The sequence below is a fragment of the Lactuca saligna genome, chromosome 6, assembly GCF_052625555.1.
Source record: "Lactuca saligna cultivar CGN05327 chromosome 6, ASM5262555v1, whole genome shotgun sequence".
NCBI classification, from domain to species: domain Eukaryota; kingdom Viridiplantae; phylum Streptophyta; class Magnoliopsida; order Asterales; family Asteraceae; genus Lactuca; species Lactuca saligna.
The window spans coordinates 51531535-51544310 of NC_136422.1; positions in this window are offsets into that span (position 1 = coordinate 51531535).

Below are 12776 nucleotides of genomic sequence, written 5' to 3' on the forward strand. Positions count from 1 at the left end.
AAACTTTCGATATTACAAACAAACAAAGATAATTTCGACATATAACAACCTTCGAACCCCACGTAATGTTATGTATAAGGGAAAATGACTTATATGGGTAACTATGTTTCAAAATCGTTCTAGAAAATACCATTCAAGTTTGGTTTGTCCAAAAAACACGATCCAAGTAAAACATTTGTACAAAAAACACTAACGAAGTACATTCTTTGTTCAAATTTGACCATGTTTAACTGGAAATTACCGGTAAAAATAAGTAAATGAAAAAAAAAATAGGAAATGACTCAAAGGGGTAACTATGTTTCAAAATCGTTCAAAAAACACCATCTAAGTTTGGTATGTTCAAAAACCACCATCCAAGTAAACTTTTTGTACACAAAACACCAAATAAACTATATGTTTTGTTCAAATATTACCCACCGGTAACTGGCTCTTACAGGTAAATGATGACTTGGCTTAACTATTATAACATGACATAGTAATTATTGACAAAACAATAAATGATATATTCCTCCTTTAAAAGTCGATTTAGGTTTTCTTAATGAACGAATGACTTCATCTTCTCCTATGATTGGTCATCTTCTTCTAAAGTGATGATCTCAAACTCAAATCCAGGACCCTAGTACTTGACTTAAGGTAAAAAGGCTCCTTTACCCCCGCCTCAATGGGCTTCCCTCCCCCTAAGGCCCAAATACAAGGTCTCTAAGGCCCAAGAAACCCCAACATGGCTATAAGCATAAAAAATGACACGCTACAATCAGGTGGGCCCAAGGCCTAACTTAAACAAGCCCATGCATACGTCCAACATATGCTGAAGCCTCTGCAATCCGGATTTCAAGCCAATACACCCGACGTACTCCTAGCATACGTCCAGTGTACTCGGCTAGGGTCTATAACCGCCCCGAAGGCCATAACTTCTTCATTTTAAGTATGATTTTGTCATTCTTTATATCCACGTGAGCTAATTTAGGCATCAATAGCCACACCAAGGGTTATGATCTTCAGATTGCGATTCTTAGTGTTATCTTAATGCTTAATTATATTTCATCATTCTGGGGTCCAACTGAGGGTTATGGCTTCGGAAATGAAATCGCAATCTAATTTGGACCTCGACATAGTTCTCTTATGCCTAAATTAGATTGCGATTCTTAGTGTTACATTAATGCTATGTATGTTATCTCTTTTTTTCCTTACCTTACTCTGCCTCGGATATCATGTCTATGGGGTATTTATAGGTTGCTCGTTGTTAGAATAGTTTATAGTATTGACCGATCCTTCATTTATTATCAGGTCTATAGATAGGCACGTCTCTTGTCCCTTCCTTGTTATTCTATTGTTTCGTACCATTTCTTTTGCATGTTTCTTGGGATATGGTTTACTTGTGTACGATGTATTCAAATTTATATTCGTTTGTAACAAGTCGTGGTGTTTGTAACGCCCATTTGGTAATAGATAATGTAGGTTTTAGGGACCAAGTGTTCAGTTTGTGTTGGAGCCCAAGGACATATAAGTAAGTATCAGGTCAAGCCTTTATGAGGTTTAGGTTTATGTTAGAAATTTTTTAAGGCAAGGGGGAGTTGATAGAAGTGTAGAGTTTTCTCGTTTCCTTCCTGTGGATATAAAGAATGACGAAATCAGACATAGAATGAAGAAGTTATGGCCTTCAGAAGATTGGTAGTTCTTGACCCTAGTCTAGTACGCTGGGAGTACGCTATGAGTATGTCGGGCGTACTGGCTTGAAATCTGGATCGTAGAGGCTTCAACATATGTTGGACGTATGCATGGACTTGTTTAACTTAGATATCGGGCCCGCCTGATTGTAGATGGTTATTTTTGGGGCTTAAGGCCATGTTGGGGGTTCTTGGGCCATGTTGGGCCTTAGAGGCCTTGTAGTTGGGCTTGGATGCCTTTTTGGGCTTTTTATGGATTTGGGCATTAGGCGGAGGGAGGCCCATTGAGGTAGGGGTAAAAGAGCCCTTTTTAGCTTAAGTCAAGTCAAGTATTAGGGTTTTGGACTTGAGTTTGAGATCATCGAAGAAGAAGAGCAATCATAGGAGAAGATGAAGTCATTTGTTCATTAAGAAACCCTAAATCGATTTTTAAAGGAGGAATATATCATTTATTATTTTGTCAATAATTATTATGCCATGTCATAATAGTTAAGTCAAGTCATCATTTAACCTGTAAGAGCCAATTACTGGTGGGTAATATTTGAACAAAACATATGGTTTTTTTTGTACAAAAAGTTTACTTAGACGGTGTTTTTTGAACATACCAAACTTGGATGATGTTTTTTGAACGATATTGAAACATAGTTACCCCTTTGAGTCATTTCCTCTTGTTTTTTTCCTTTACTTATTTTTTACCGGTAATTACCGGTTACACAATGTCAAATTTGAACAAAGAATGTATTTCGTTGGTGTTTTTTGTACAAATATTTTACTTGAATAGTGTTTTTTGGACACACTAAATTTTAATGGTATTTTTTGAACAATTTTGAAAGATAGTTACCCATATAAATCATTTTCCATATATATTAGAAAGATGAGATATACTGTTTAGATATTATTTGTCTTCTTTAGAATTGGCCGTATCCCAAAAAAAAAAAAAAATTAAAATAAGTAAATTCTAGTTTTCAAATTTTGAAAGGACGTGTCACCAATTGGTTCGGTTAGTGATAGACAGAATACACATGCGGTTCCCACTTCCAACTTTAACGGCTAGCATTAACTTCAAACTAGTCCGTAGGTATCTCACCGACAAACTCCGAGTCAACTCGCCCATAAACCCCTTTTTCTATAAATTTCAAATTAAATATAAAATCAGAATACATAATACGTAAAATCCACATGTTTTTGTTAAGTTATCTCACAAGTTTGAATTCTTGTCGTGAGAAAACCATTAACTTAATTGTTTCAGCCATCCTTGAATCCTGATGATCGAAGACCTGCAAATCCTCGAACTAGCAATACACAAAGAGTAGTAATTAACTATGGCTTTTCATTTGAACAGGCACGCTTCTTGTTGAATTGAGGAGGAGTATTTAAGAAACAATCCAGCAAACGTCTAAGTTTCTCTCTTTTCTTGCAAATTACAATACATTAATGCTTTATATTTAGAGTAAATTACAGTTTTGGTCCCTGTTGTTTGGTCAAATTCGTACTTTTAGTCTAATTTTTGAAAAATTGACAAGATCCATCTCCGTGGTTTAAAAAAATTACACTTACACATCCTTAGTCCATTTAAAAGAACCATTTTACTCATTTATATTTTTCTTTTTCTTATATATATATATATATATATATATATATATATATATATATATATATATATATATATATATCAAAGTTGTAAAAAATGTTCGACGTTATCTAGTCGGTAGACTAAGATTAATGGATAGATCGGCTGGGTGAGGATTAATCAAGGACCATTAACTGCTAATTTGTTGAATTTTCAAAAATTAAATATGACTAATATCATAATAAAGTTTGTAAATATCACTAATATTATAATAAAAATAGGTTAATATGCTCAATACAACAGTATTCATTCCTCAGATGGTTTCTATTGGGATAGAACTTCATCAAAGTGTTAAAATTTTATCGTCTTATACTGCTTCACTCATTTTGTAGGCAGGAATTAATCGTTACGAAAGCTACTTTAATGAGTTATCAACTGGAAGTTCTTCGTCAAAGGAATCGAATCCTACTATTTGAAAGTGGAAAGTTGTTCCCAAAAAAGGTCGAGGAAAAATGAACTGCCGATGAAAAAGGGAAAGTCAGTGTCGAATCTAAACCATTTCGATACCTAAGTCTATGGAAGTTTACTTAATCGATAATTTGAAATCTAAAGTTTGAAATTGGGTGTTAGGTTCTTCATTTCATAATGCATTTCAATCTAGTCACTAAGGGCCTAAAAAGCCTCCGGGACCTAAATTTGTCCATTGATTTCAGGTTTTATGTGACGAGCAATATGATGAATATTGGTACATCGATAATGGTTGCTCACGTCACATGACTGGTAGGAAGTAAAACTTGCAAGATTATCGAATTTTGGAAAATGATGGAGTGGTAAAATTCAGAAACAATAAAAAATGCAAGGTTAAAGGCTATGGCAAAGTAACAAGTGAGGAGTTTATAGTTACTCGAGTGGAATACGTCGAAGGTCTTCAACACAACTTGATAAGTGTTTCACAGCTTGTTGTGGGCACTAGTAATCAAGTAGTCTTCGATGAAGAAGGAAGTGCCATTTCGAATAAAGAAACCAAAGAAATATTATTCAAGTCAAAGAGGAAATGAGATATGTTCACTCTTGACATCAAGCCAATCGTTGGAGTTTCTTATGTATGCTTGCGATCGAAGTCATCATCTGATCTAAGGTGGCTGTGGCATTAAAGACTTTCTCACTTAAATTTCAAAAATCTGACCAAATTGGTAGTAAATGATATTGTTCAAGGCTTACTAGTTTTAAAATTTGATAACGATTCGTTGTGAGCAGCGTGCGAACAAGGGAAGCAACATCGCCAAGGTCATCCGATTGTCTTCGATTCGAATATCATCGAACCGTTGGAACCTCTTCATATTGATCTTTATGGGCCTTCCACTGTTGAGACTCTTTGTTGATGTTGATTACTTTTGGTCATTGTTGATGACTTTTCAAGGTTCACTTATGTTTACTTTCTTCGACAAAAGTCTGAAACTACTCAAGTAATGATTGATTTCATTAACCATATTGAACTCAGTCTGTGAAAGAAAGTGAGAAAAATCAAAAGTGACAATGACACAAATTCAAGAATCAAGTTCTTGACTCATTTCTGACTGATCTTGGAATAGAACATAACTTTTCATCTCCTTACACACCACAACAAATGGTATTGTCAAAAGTTAGAATAGATCACTATGCAAAGCAGTAAGGACGATGCTCACATATGCAAATTTACCTCAATATATGTGTGCTGAAGCAGTTTCGACAGCATGTTTCACTTAAAAGCAATCTTTTATTCATCGTCGTTTTAACATCACCCCTTATGAAATCATCAACAATCGAAAACTAACTGTGAAATTTTACATGTTTTTGGTTGCAGGTGCTTCATTATGAATCTTAAAGATAACCTTTTGAAATTTCAGTCAAAAGCTGATGAGGGAATATTCTTGACACACTCACATAACTCAGTTGCATAGCGGGTGTTGAATACGCGTATAAGGAAGATTGAAGAAACTTTTAATCTAACTTTCGATGATCATTTTGTTAAGCATGTCGAAAAGACTTTTGAGAAAAAATCTATCCTTAACGAAACAACTGATGAGTCATCAATTAATAATTTTTTTGATTTTGATTATGACTTAATTTTTGGTGTTCCTGATAGGGCAATAGATGCTGAAATTGATGCTGATGGCAATCAGATTCCTAAAGTATCGAAACACTTTGATGGTTCGACAGTCACTAGGGATGATGGTAGTTCACAATCCATAACGAACTCTCTGATACAGGTCGAAAGTCACACAATGTTGCAAGGTGATCAAGTGGAGGGGGAGAACTTGAATTTGATGAGGGGGAGCATTCATTCGAGGGGGAGCATGCTCATACAAATGTAATGTTGATGTGGAGCATCATAATAATGATCCAATTATTGAGGGGGAGCAAAATGGATTTATACCAAATACTTCATCTACACAAACTGGTGTTTCTCATGTTGTGTCTGATAATGAGTCGAATGCAGGTGAAGGTTCTGAAATGGATGAAATGTTCGAAGAGGAACCTTTGGATTTCGATCCTGCATATCCACCACTGGATGGATGGACACAAAATCATCCTAAAGAACAAGTTCTGGGTGATCCTCAAGCTAGGGTATTGACAAGAGCTTAGCTTCGTGCAAAGAGTGAGGTATTAAATGTTCATCAAGAATGTTGCATGTTTATGTTTTTATTTCCAAATTCGAACCAAAAACAGTTAAGGTTGCTTTGGAAGATCCTGACTGGATTATTTCCATGCAATCTGAACATGCCGAATTCGAAAGAAATAAGGTTTAGAGACTAGTTCCAAAACCTAAAAATGTATCAGTTATAGGCTTAAAATGGATTTTTAATAATAAAACTGACAAACAAGGAAATATGGTTTGAAATAAAGCAAGGTAGGTTGTTAAGGGATATTCACAACAAGAAGGTATTCACTATGACGAAACCTTTGCCCCTGTCGCGAGACTCGAGGTTGTTCAAATATTTCTAGCTTATGCAACACATAAGAACTTCGACGTTTATCAAATGGATTTCAAGTGCACTTTTCTTAATGATGTATTAGAAGAGGCTGTGTACGTTGAACAACCACCATGTTTCGTAAATGATAAATACCTTGATCATTGTTATATTCTCGATAAAGTTGTCTATGGATTAAAACAAGCACCTCGAGCCTGGTATGCAACTCTTACCAATTTCTTGAAACTCTTAAAATTTAAACAAGGATCTGTTAATCCCACTCTATTTCGAAAGAAAATGGGGGATCATTTAATGCTTGTTCAAATTTACATCGATGATATTATTTTTGGCTCGACTGACCCTTCATTGTCTACAGAATTTGAGAATATGATGAAAAGTCAATATGAAGTGAGCATGATGGGTAAGATTAATAATTTTCTGGGATTGAATATTCGTCAAAGTAGGGATGGAATTTTCATTAATCAAGAAAAGTATTCTAGAAACTTGCTTGAGAAATTTGGCATGACAAATAGTTCGAAATTTGAATTGTGCTAGAATTCAATCGAATCCCAAAGAACATGATCTGTTTGTTACTATACTTAACTGCTATTAGACCTGATATAATGTTTACTATTTGCAATTGTGCTAGAATTCAATCGAATCCCAAAGAACCTCATTTAACAGCTGTGAAGAATATCTTTCGATATTTGAAAGGAATTGTACATTGGGTTTATGGTATCCTTTGAAGACCAATTTCTTTGTTCAGTCATGTTCCGATGCTGATCTTGGTGGTTTTTAACTTGATAGGAAAAGCACTTTTGGTGGATGTTAATTTTTGGACGGGAAGCTTGTTAGCTAGAAATCAAAGAAACAAACCCGTGTTTCGATTTCCCCAGCAGAAGATGAATATGTTGCTACTGCAGCTTGCACTTCTCATGTCATATGGATACAAAGTTAACTTTGTGATTATATTATCAACATAAAAAAGATTCCCTTGTATTGCGATTCACAAAGTGTCATAAACATCTGCCATAATCCGGTGCAACATTCAAAGACCAAACATATCGTAGTTCGATACCATTTTATCAAGGATCATGTCAGGTATGGAAACATAGAGATTCACTTTGTAAAGACAACATATAAACTTGTTGACATTTTCACAAAGCATTTATTTGAGAAATCTTTTCCAAGGATCTTGTATGGATTAGGAATGCTTGATGCAAATGTTGTTCCAAGCTTATCTTCATTGTGAAATACCAAGGAGTCGACATATCGCTGAAAGCTTCAGATGTTACTGTTTACTATTCTGCGTTCGTCATGCGTTGATTTCGAAATATCTCTGAATGGTTTAGATTATACTTCGTTGTCTGAGAATACTTGTTGTATCAATGCATCATATCTCGATGTCGATATTTTTCACTTCGCTTGTTTGGTAACATTTTCTTGTTTTTATTAACAAAAAAATACCAAAAAGATTTTATTTCTTATATCTTTTATTTTCAAAAACACAAAAAAAAAAAAAATTATTTTGTCTTTCAATTTTCAAAAACAAAAATTCTAGAAAGATTTTCTTATTTTTGTTTTTTTATTTCAAAAACAAAAATCCGAAAATACTTTTTTAGTTGTTTTGTTTGTTTAACGATTTTCTTTGTAGATCACAGTCGACATATTTTGGTGGTTATTGCTTCGTCAATGGGCGACATGTATCATCTCGACTCTTTAAACTAGTTAGGTGTCCCTAGAAGCATGCTGATGTTTGTCGACCTAAGCCTTACAGAATCAATGTATGTCGAAGCCTAAATGGATCACTTACTAATAGGGTTCCTTCCCAATTAGGTTATATTCTCATTAGTCGACGAGCTATCTTTCTCTTCTCATTTTGGGTAAAGCTATTTCTATTATGTCCATATCATTCGCAGAGGTACACTATGTTTCTTAAACAATCTTTTTCATCAACTTAATTCTTCACGATTCACACACTTCATTTGCGTATCCTCGACATCTCTAGTAGAAACCAATCAGAATGTAGATACTGCAAAACTCTGTTTTTATGATCTTGATTCATGAGTCCGTGCTGATGGTGAAACACAAAATTCTCAACTGATAAAGGAATTGATGGTGAACTTTTAGTTCAAGGTTTTCACGAAACATTTGTTTTTGTACCTTTCTTTGATATTTAAAATCATATTTCTTTCGATTTGAGTGGTCTTAATAAAATGTTCTTTACCCAAGACATATTTGCCCAACAAGATCCGACATTTATTTTTTTCTTGAAATATGATTTCCGTCTGAATATCAGTTTGAACCTTTTGTAACTTACAAATTTATCTAACCTCCGCTTGTCACTACTACACTGGTCATACAAGAAATTTTGATAATTGAATTCACACTTATGTTAAGTTGTGATCATGAAAAAATTTGAGACTACCTTCGAAAATTATCTAAAATAATCCCTTCGATACTTCTTTACAAGTCTTCGATTGTAATTTACGGGATACCACACAAGCAGCTCGATATCTCGAATGAAAAGATCTTTTCCTGGGATCCATCTACTTTTACATCAAACGATTATTTGATTTCAATATATGCACATTTTTTTATCTTGGTTCCCACTATTTCTTTGTCACACTTTAACACATAAATCCTCAAGGTATTGGGTATTACCAACTCAAACCTAGATTTCAAAAGTTTGGATATGATTTCGTTTCTAAACCCAAAAGTGAATGAGCCCTGCCTCGAAACGATGGTTCATTGATGGTTCTTATCCTATTGGGGAAAGATTAACAATTGATTGATGCGAAGGTTTGGTTGCTTCACAATTTTCCAAGAAAAAGTGCTTATTACTTTTCAGACGTGGCAACTTTTATGGTAACTGGTCCATTTTTCAAGGATACACGTGGCATGATTTTATTGATAACCGCTTCAAATTCAAATTGTGTACTAAGTATAAAAGGATTTTGGGGGGTCACCAATTCAAAACTTTACGTATCCTGGTTGAAGATTTTCCCCAAATTCTCTTTCCTTATACTAATCTTTTCTCTCAAACTTTCAAACCCTAACAATGGCGACAACCAATGTTCATGTTGATCCTTCTCAAACCACTAATGATTTTATATATCAACCTTTGTTGAAGATTTAGAGTTCCAATTATCAGATTCAACCAGATGTTTCAAAATACCCAAAAGAACTGAAGATGTTGATTGTTTCTCACAATCATTCAGTTCTTTCCACTATGATGATTGCTTCTTTCTCCGTTCTGATAGCATGGTTAGCACTGGCTGGTTCTACTGCCGTATCCAACAAAACTTCCAAAGTGGCCACATTCCATTTAACCAATGACAAGAAGTATAAGCTCAAGAAGAAACAGTTCTCTCAAATCTTGAAGATCCCAATTGATGAGCCTTTTTATGAGGTTAAAAATGATCATATATTGGAGTTTGATTCCGCAACAAGTGTATGAGAACAAAAGGGATTCTTATTGCAGCTGATGTTCCAAAAGCTGAGTTTGGAATTTATCAACATCCAAAGTCTATTTGAATATGACTCAGAAATCTTTCCTAATGTTGCGAGAATTCCGGATGTTATGCTTCAAAATGTGGATCCGACGAATCATGTCCTTGTTGCTTATCTTACCACAATTAACCCTGCTGTCGAAATAGGGGTTTTGCTACCAAAGGGGATTAAAGGAACTTCAAAACTTGGGAAAAGTTATAAGAAATCCACAAAGGTTGAAAAACCTAAATCTGTACCTAAGGAAGTAGAGAAGGAGGACACGAAGCATGTCAAAGAACCTGTTGTTTAGGATGTTCCAAAAGAAACAGTGTCCTCCAAAACAGGTGTTCTCAAGAGAACAAAAAAAAATCCTGCTCATAGACCTCATCATTCACCATAAAGGAGGCCTATTGTCGAAGAAGTTACTGAGCAACCTCTTTCTTCACTTAAGGGGGATTCTATATCAAAAATCAAGAAGATTCTAAAACCCCAGATAAATCAATGGGGTGTGCTTATTCGTGAAATACCTTATCCTATTTCTCCTACTTCTAAGAAATGAAGAGCACATAATATGGTAAAGAAGATTAAAAAGAAGAAGAGGCCGTTAGAAGAAAATTTTGAAGAAGTTGTTGAGGAGATTGTTTTCGAAGATGATGAATACTCTGTCTCCCATTCGAAATGAAGACATGGGCTATGCATCACCTCATAGGGGCTTTCCTGTCAAGTTGAATTTCGAGGTGACTTGAAGTACTGGTGGCAATGTGAAAGTAGTTACTATGGACACAACCACTAATATGGGTGATCATTCTACTACTTCCATCCCTGAGCAGACTAAAGTCATACCACCTGAAGTTTCGATGGCCGAATCAGTTTCTGAGGAGGTTCGAACTTCAGGCATCCCTATAAACATATCTAATATGGACACAAATGTCAATATGGGTGATGAGATGCCGAATTCCGAAGCACAAGGTACTTCTTTAATTCAAACTTCACCAGTTCCTGTTTCTATTATCTTATCATCTACCATTGAAACTGCCAATATCGATACTTCAACTTCACTACCACCATTTATAACACCCACCCCCACTTTGTTACATGTTTCAACTATATCACCTACTTTTTCAAACATTATGGAACAACCCATCACTTCTTTTTTTCCTTTACAATCAACCGAAGGAGAAAAATCAATTCCCGATGAAAGTCAAGATGATGATGACGATTTCTTTTGCTCATATCCAATTCGATCCAGAGGATGACAATATTCTAGATAATATGTTTATGTATGGTAAGCAGCTCAAGATCCCCAATCAAAAGCTGAATTGTTTACTACAGCTTCATGCTGACACTAGGGGTAGAAATACTATGTCTGGGATCGAAGTTGATGTTTTGCTGAAAGCCCAAGAACATCGCTTGAAAACGGTTACGGAACTGATTGAAACAAAGCATGAAGAGCTTTTAAAGCGCCATGTTGATTCTTTTCAATATGAGGTTTAAGGATTTGAGGGTTGTTGCTAAAGAAAGTCACATTCTGTTTGTTGAAGAGGTAAAGAAAGTCAAGGAGGCTGTTAATCTCAAAGTTGAGGTGATCCAAACAGAGATGTCAAAGGAGATTGTTAAACTCGATCATAATTATTTCGATCTTTATACCAAGGTTGATGTAATTGCTGCTGCAGTTACAAAGGTTTTGGAACACTTCACCTCTTTTTGTACTAAGGTTGATACTAAGAATGAATATGATTCGAAGGTGTTTGCCAAGCTAAAAGAATTATTGGGGAGTTCGATGGAATCGTTATCGAAGCTTGACGTTTCTCCTTCATCTTCAGTTTCTCAGGAGTCTCTTTCGAAGTTGTTTTCTTCCTTAAAAATAATTTTAAAGTTGAATTTTCTCCTCTTTTATGAATGGTGAATTCGATGCCAACGGATGCCCCACATATGTCTCTAACATCCCAAACTTTGAGACCAAAAATTTAATTTTAATAAAGCGATTTATAAAAACATTTGTAATAAAACATCACCAATTAACATCCTTTCGTAAAAACATAATCACGTGTCTCAAAACCATATCATACAAATAGTAATATTGTCGGAGTACAATCCCAAGAACATCATAGTACGGAAATCCTGTGTGTGTATGATGTGCAGCTAGTGTGCCAGCTCCTTCTCCTTTGCTGAAGAGGTACCTAAAACAAAACTGAAAACTGTAAGCATGAAGCTTAGTGAGTTCCCCCAGGGTGCCCGACCTACCCTGCTGAGCATACCGAGGTGCTAAACCTACCCCCGCTAGGCATATCGGGGTGCCTAACCTAACCCTGTCAGACATAACGGGGTGTCCGACCTACCCCTCCGATTTATCTCAACCAGTTACGGGGACTATGTCACCCCTACTACTACCACATAAATACATAACATAATCATACTGTCAGGCATATCGGGGTGCCCGACCTACCCTTTGATCTTAACGACCGGATATGGGGACTATTCTCCCTACTTCCACTTTCACATAATGTCATATCATACTAGCATGTAAACATAGCAGATAGTCTCAAACCAATCAATTATCATAGAGACAATCATCTCAACTATAATCAACTACTAGTGGGTCGACATTAGTGCCTTCGATCCACTTCTACTGGAAGGTAACTCACTTCAAAGTCATGTTGTAATCGAACTGTCCTCGATGTTGTAATCAACTCCCTCGAGCTCCTACACATATCAACCTTCCTTAATTACCCCTTCATGGTCAACTCAGGTCAAAGTTCAAGTCAAGGCCAACACCTTGGTCAAGGTCAACTCTGGGCCAAAGTCAACATCTGGTTGACCCAACCCGCTGAGTTGATCCACCAACCCGTCGAGTTCCATAATCCACCAATGCTACAAGTTTCGATCCTACTCTTCAAGTCTTTCAAAAACCCGCCGAGTTACCCTTCATACATAGTCAGGACCTTCTACAACTGACTCGCCGAGTTCGTCGTTGGACTCGACGAGTCCTTCTTCATGCAAGTTGGTACATTTAGACCTGGACTCACTGAATTCTCCATGAACTCGTCGAGTTCTCCTTCATGCAGTTGGGACTTAGTCTTGAACTCGCCGAGTTCC